This window comes from Aureococcus anophagefferens (genome assembly GCF_000186865.1).
Source record: "Aureococcus anophagefferens unplaced genomic scaffold AURANscaffold_7, whole genome shotgun sequence".
NCBI classification, from domain to species: domain Eukaryota; class Pelagophyceae; order Pelagomonadales; family Pelagomonadaceae; genus Aureococcus; species Aureococcus anophagefferens.
This window is the reverse complement of record NW_008705567.1, coordinates 921,860-928,972: the sequence shown is the minus strand read 5'-3', so window position 1 is coordinate 928,972 and position 7,113 is coordinate 921,860.

Sequence of the window (7,113 nt, the reverse complement as noted above, 5' to 3'; positions counted from 1 at the left end):
AGCGTGGCCGCCATGGTCGCGCGCTGCCTGCGCGGCGCCGTGGCGGCCCTCGGCGGCGAGGACCAACTCGGCCCGCGCACGCTCGCGGCCCTGCGGCGCGCCATCGACGCGGAGGACGGCGCGGCGCTGGTGCTGCTCGACGCGCTCGCGCGCGCCGGCGCGGAGCGTCCCGCGCACCACCCCATCGCCTTCGACGCGGCGCCGGAGCGCGTCGAGGTCACGGCCGTCGCGACGCGGCGGCCTCCCGTGGCGGCGGCGCCGACGCCCGCGCCGCCGCGGCCCACGCCGACGCCGACGCCGACGCCGCGCGACGAAGAGGCGAAGGACGACGAGTCGCTGGCGCCCGTGCTCAAGAAGCTGTGCGTCTCGACGTGCGAGGTCAAGTTCCTGCTCGTCTTCCCCTACGACGCCGTGGACTTGTACGCCGTGGAATACATGGCCTACCGCGCGCGCATCGTCAAGTGGACGAATCGCAACGCGGGCTACGTGGGCGAGACCGTCTGTTTCCTCTCCACAGAGCGACCGGAATTCACGCTCGAGGTCCCGGCCGGGGCGAAGCTCGGCGTCTACGACCCCATCGGCTGCGCCCTCTGCGAGCCCTTCGTCGTCGTCGACGACCTCGTCAACTACGTTGAAATGGGCACGGGCACGATCGCGGCGCGCGACGCCGCGCGTACCGTCAGCGTCGACGCGGCCGCGGCCCTCTACTTCGCGCCGGTCCCCGGGCCCAGGACGACGGTGCCGAGCTCTTGGGCGGCGACGGACTGCCTGTACCCGTGGTTCGGTGGGCTCTTCGACTCCGACGGCAGCCTCTCGGCCACCGTTAAGCCTACTCGAGGTGACGATCAAGACATGGTATCGATCCAAGTTCAGGTCACCATAGAGCAGCGCCTGAGCCGTGATTCACTGCCGTTCATGGCCTGGGCGGCGAACGAGATGGGCACCGATGCCAAAATCTTCGCGCGCCTCTCCACCTTGTACGACAAGGAGTGCGGCGACGACGCTCGCGAGTTCGTCGGCGTGCGGGTGAATGGGACGGGGCCCAAGGCGCTCGAGTTCCTCAAGAAACTCGAGCCCTACGTGGGCATCAAGCGCGAGGTGGGCGCGGCGGTCGAGGCCGCCGACGAGGGCATGCTCTTTCAAGGGACCGGCAACGGCCTGACTCGATACTCCGGCCAGCCGAAAGACGCCGTTTTCTGGCGGGCCATTGGCGTCCGCAACGACTTGGTGGCGTTCTGCGCGCACGTGAAGACGGAGGCGGGCCAGCTCAGCGAGGATGAGCTGCGCGCGCGAATGCCGTACCGGCGTACCGGCGTCGTAGACGTGGAGCGGCTCGGCGCGTACTTCGGCGGCCTCGTGTCTGGCGACGCCCATGCCTCCTCCCGCGGGGCCCTCCGCATCTCTCAGAGCTACAAGGCCTTCTTGAACGTCGTCTCCGAAGACCTCAACGCGGCCTTTGGGACCGACTTCCGCGTCTACGAGCACCAGAAGACGGAGAATAGCAAGAAGACGCCTTTCGAGGCTATGTCGTCGCGGACGGCCGCCAACGAGGCGGGGAACAAAAAGCTCGCGCGCGCCGCGCTCAGGAACATGCCGATGTGCGACGAGAGCAAGCGCGCGGCGCTCCAGCGCGTCATCGACGGCGCGGCCAAGTGAGCCGAACGACGACCACGCGATGAGCCGCGAAGGCGCCGATCGCGCGCTCGAACACGACACCGAGTGGACCTACTAGTCCTTACTCACCTAATTGTCGGTTCGCTGGGAGTCCGGGGCGACGTCGCGCTCGCGTCGACGCTGAAGATCGACGCCGCGAACCAGCCCTGCTCCAAGTTCGGCGTCCATCCGTCCATGCCGGCGATCCACGAGTCCTATAAAGACGACGGCGACCTCGCGTTCGTCGCCAACGTGGGGCCCATGGTCGAGCCCATCGCGACGGTTGAGGAGTTCGAGGCCGGCGCGCGCGACGAGCCGCCGGCGCTCTTCTCGCACAACGTGCAGACCGTCTGCGCCATGAACGTCCACGCCCAGGACGCGAACGCGGACGGCGTGCTGGGGCGCATCGGCGACGCGCTCGACGAGTCGTTCGCGGCCTACTCCATCTTCGGCGAGGAGCCCAAGGTCCTCGAGGGCGCCGCGGGGCTCCGGCCCGTCGCGGACATCCTCGCGTCGTTCGGAGTCGCGGGCCTCGCGGACGTCGCGAGGACGTTGGAGTCGTCGATCCGCGCGCTCACGAGCAAGGTGTCGACGTCGATCTTCTCGGAGACCTACGCGGAGCGGACGATCTCGGCTATTGATAGATCCTACGCGTTGGACGCCACTCTCAAAGCGCACGAGCTCGTCAACGGGCGGTGCGAGGCGCTGAGCCAGAACCGCGATCTGATGGACCAATTCGAGCAGGTCGACCGGCTCATCCGCGGCAAGGATCAGCTGGGTTCCTCGCGTGCGGTCTTCCACGTGCAACTCGACGGCTTCGACACCCACAGCGACAACGGCCCCGCGTTCGCGGCGCTCGCGTCGGAGTTCGACGAGGCGCTCGACTGCTTCAAGAAGGAGATGATCGCCCAGGGCATGTGGGACTCCGTCGTCGTCGTGCAGGCGTCCGAGTTCGGCCGCACGCTCACGTCCAACGGCCAGGGCACGGACCACGGCTGGGGCGGGAACTCCTGGGTCGCGGGCGGGTCCGTCAAGGGCGGCCAGATCGTCGGCAAGTTCCCGAGCGACCTCACCCAGGACTCGCCCCTGTCCATCGACGAGATGGGCCGCTTGATCCCAACGACCTCGTGGGAGTCGCTCTGGCTCGGCGTCGCCCAGTGGTTCGGCGTCTCCGACGACAAGATGCCGTCGGTCCTCCCGAACCTCGGAAACTTCCCCGCGTCCGAACACATCACCAAGGCCCAGCTCTTCCGGTGATCTCTAAGACGCGTTCCCTGCTCTGCCGGGGTCTCGGGCGCGGCGGCGGGTGTGGCCGCCGAGCCGTCATGAGGCAGGCGCTCGGGGTCTTGGCGGTCGCGGTCCCGCCGCCGGCGGCACGAACGCCGGCGACGGGCCGCGGCCTGGTGAGCGCGGGAGCGTCGGAAGATCTCGAGGAATCGTCGCCGGCCTACGCGCAGGCGTCGGGGACCTTGAGCCCCTTCTTCGTCGCCGCGGAGCAGATGGCCGCGAGGACGCTCGCGGCCCAGGCGTCCGTGCCCTTGGAGTCGTCCGTGACGTCGACGCCGTCGACGAAGACCCAGGACGGGTGGCCGCCGTTCACGGCGTTCGCGGTCTTGGCGCTCTCCTGCATCCACGTCGCGGACGTGGTGTTCGCGGCGCAGCTCTTGAGGCCGTCGTAGGCGTCGCCGGCGCAGGCCTCGAGGACGTGGTCCTCGTAGCAGTTCGGGTACTTGTCCGTGCCCTCGGAGAGCATGAGGCACTTCTGGTACCTGTGTGGTGCAAAATGAGCGCGGGAAGTAACGACGAACGCCGGAGCGCTCACTGGTAGCCGCAGTGGATGAACGGCCACGCGTCCGCGGCGGGGAGCGTCTTCTCGGCGCAGAGGAAGAAGCGGTCCGCGACGCAGCCGTTGAGGCCGCCGTGGGACGCGTCCGCGGGGCAGGCGCCCGAGGACCAGTCCTCGATGAAGTTCACGTCGAGGGCCACGAGGTCGAGGATGCCCGTCGCGTTGAGGGCCTTTTCGTGCAATGCGAGCGCGTGCTCCTGGCAGTCGCCTCAGGTGCTCTTGCAGGCGATGGACACGGTCACGAGGTCCGAGGCGGCGGCGGCGGCCGCGCCGACGAGGAGGAGCAGAGCGCTGCGGGCCATGGATGCGGTCGGCGGGGCAGCAGCAGAATACAGCCTATTACAGCAGGGCTGGCTCTCGCGGTCGGCGGGGCAGCAGAATACACAGGGCTGGCTCTCCCAATCTATCGAAAAAAAAACGCACCATTGAAGGCATCTTTACAACCTCAATACTGCCGCGCGTAGTCCGCGCCGTCGACGATCTCGAAGTCGATCGTGAAGGGCCGGAGGCCCGGGGGCACGGCGTACTGCTCGAGGACGACGCTGACGCGGGCGCCGCCGAAGGCGCCGCCGGACGCCGCGGGCGCGAAGGCGGCGACCGCGTGCTCCGCGTCGCCGCGGAACACGACGAGGCGGTTCGCGCGCGGCCGGATCTTGCGGTCCACGGGCCGCGGCCGCGCGGCGTCGCGGCGCCAGAGGGGCCGGGCGGGCTCGCGGAGGCAGAGCTCGCCGCCCGTCGCCTCCGGCGCGTTCACGTAGAGCACGGCGACGCGCGCCGCGAGCGGCGGCGACGCCGTCGCGCCGGCCGCGAGGCCCAGCGTCGCGTCGCGGTGCCAGTCGACGGCGTAGGCGCCGTCCGCCGCGTCGTCGCCGCCGAGGTTCAGCCGCGGCACGGGCGACGGCGCCGCGGGCTGTGTGTTGCTGTTGAAGAGCGCGGCGTAGGCCTCGCCGTCCGACTCGTCGCCGTCGTCGTCCGCGTCGCCGCCGAGGTCGTTTCGCCGCTTCTTCGCGAGGACGAGGCGCACGGCCTCGGGCACGCCCTCGTCCCGGGGCGCGACGACGAGGACGTTGAGCACGAAGGCCGTCGCCTGTGTGGAAATCAACCAGTGGAAAGCCCTGTCCAGCAAAAACTTCAAACCTCTCTATCTCGGCCAAATCGAAGTCGATTCGGCTGATTTTTGGACGAATCGATCGCTCTCGTCGAGTTCTCGAAGCGGGACCAAAGAGCTTGTGTCGAAACGTTCGATTACGCTCAAATTTAAGTCGGGTTGAAGATTTGATTTCCGCGAAGGCCGTCGCGTCCGGATCCGCGGACCGCAAGAAGAACGGCACGAGCGGCCGCGTCTCCGCGCGCGCGAGCAGCTTCTCGACGCAGGCCTCGAGCCCTTCCTGGCCGTCGAAGCGCACGACGAAGCCCGCCGACCCGGCGAAGGATGCGCCCATGGCCGCCGAGTCGCCCGCCGCGAGCCGCGGGTGCGCCGCGAGCGCCTGGGCGGGAAACGGGTGATTCAATCTTCGCGTCAACGAGGGTGTTCCGCGCGCGCACGTTCCACAGAAAGCATCCATGCGTCGAGAGCGCTCCGAGAGATGACCGCTCGTCCAAAAGTCAGCCGAACGACCGAGATAGGAGCCTTTGAAGTTGGGCATGTCGCGCCCTTTTCCCGCCCTGGCTCGCACTTCTTTCATGGCTTCGAAGGTCTCGTCGTCGAGCGCGCCGTCGACGACGGTCGCGAGGGCCCGCGCGTCGTCGCGGACGTCCTCGGGCATTACCCCGTAGTCGACCACGTGGTCGAGGACGCGGGCCGCGTCGGCCTCGGCGTCGCGCGGCGGCCGAACGGGTTTCGCCGGCGGCGCGGCCGCGGCCCGCGCCGCGCGCCGCGCGCGCCGCGCGAGGAAGCGCGCCCTGGCCGCGCGGCCCTTGGCGTCGTCCATGCCCTCGGCGGGCTTCCGGAAGAGCTCCATGGCCGCGCGCCAGTCCGGCCGCGCCGCGAGCGGACCCGGCGGGAAGTCGCGCGTCGCCCGTTCGTGCCAGGCGCTGCCCAGCGCGTCGCGGCCGTCGACGCGCCAGCGCTCGCAGCGCTTGAGCCAGAGCGTCGCCGTCGCGCCGTCGTCGGCACACTCGTCGCCGCGCATGGCGTGGGCCAGGGCGCAGCAGAGCGCCGCCTCGGCGTCGAGGGGGCTCGCGTCCAGCGCCTCGTCCAGGCACTCGAGGGCCTCGTCGTAGTCCTCGGCGGCCATGGCCATGACGTAGTTCGACATCTGCGTCTCGTACTCCGCCTCGGCGTCGTCGTAGCCCAGGGCTGCCTCGTCCTCGAAGGTCGCCATATCGGATGCCGGTTGGGCAGCTTGAACATTCGATATCCCTTCAATGCCGGCCTGAGCTCTGGAGAGGCTCTCGCAATGGGTTATCCCCCCAGCGAGCACAGCGAGTGCTAGAGCGATCGCAGGGAATCGCCGCAGCAGCAGTTGTCGCATTGCCGCATAAGCCATGCGCCGCTGGGCGCGCGCGCTGCTCCTCGCCGTCACCATCGCGGCGGCGAAGAAGAAGAAGCGCAGCAGGAAGCCGCCGGCGACGGAGAAGGTGAAGCTGACGCCCGGCGACTACTGCCTCGCCTGCCTCGCCTTCGTCGAGGACTACCACAAGTCCATCTCCGACATCTACCAACGCAACGCGGCGACGGCGCGCGAGTCGAGCGTCGGGCCCGAGGAGATCTCGGGCGAGATCGAGCGCCGCTTCGAGGAGTACTCGGAGACCGTCCAGGGCGCGGGCCGGTACCTCCGCCAGGAGGCGCTCCACCGCGTCCTGAGCTCCGTGCACACGGAGTACGACGGCCAGGGGGAGGCGGACGAGCGGCGGGAGGTGATGCAACGGAAGCGGCGGCTCTGCGTCGACGACCTCGGCGCGTGCGTGCCCGCCGCCGTCGAGGCCGAGGACGCGGCGCGCGGCGGCGCCTGCGACGTGTGCGCAGCCGTCGCCGTCGACTTCGACTTCGTCGCGCGGCGCGGCGGGCTGCACGAGGCGCCGCGGGACCGGGGCTGGCTCGTCGGCGAGCTCGAGGGAGCCTGCGCGGACGCGGCCTACCGCCACGGCCGGCCCGCGGCCGTCGAGGCCGCCTGCGAGGCCATGCTCGACGACCACGAGGACGCCGTGGTCGGCGCCGTGGAGGACCACTTCCGCTTCCTCCGCATCGGCAACGCGCCGAGCGCGACGCTCGAGAGGCGACTCTGCGCGGGCGCCGTCGGCGCGTGCGGGGACGCGGAGCTGTGAGTTAGTTTTCGTAGCGAGGATTTGGTCCTACTGGGCCGGGCCGCGCCACGCCTCTTCCTTGTGGACGACCTCGAGATGCGTAATTGAGGTCGTGGTTGCAAATCTCCAGGGTCGATAGAGATGCGGCGGCGGGCCTCGAGGCCAGCTCCTTTAAGCGACATGGAGAGGAGGTTTGCTCTCGAACGGGAAGGGAGGACGGGGTCTCGAGAACGGCAGCGTCGCAGATCGGTACGTCGGAGCCGCGTCCGTTCGGCGGCGGGCTGGCACCGTGACCGCCGACGCCGGACGTCGTGCCGCGCGCGTGAGTCGTCGCTCTCGTCCCAGAAGGCGTCGAGGGCGCGTTTTCG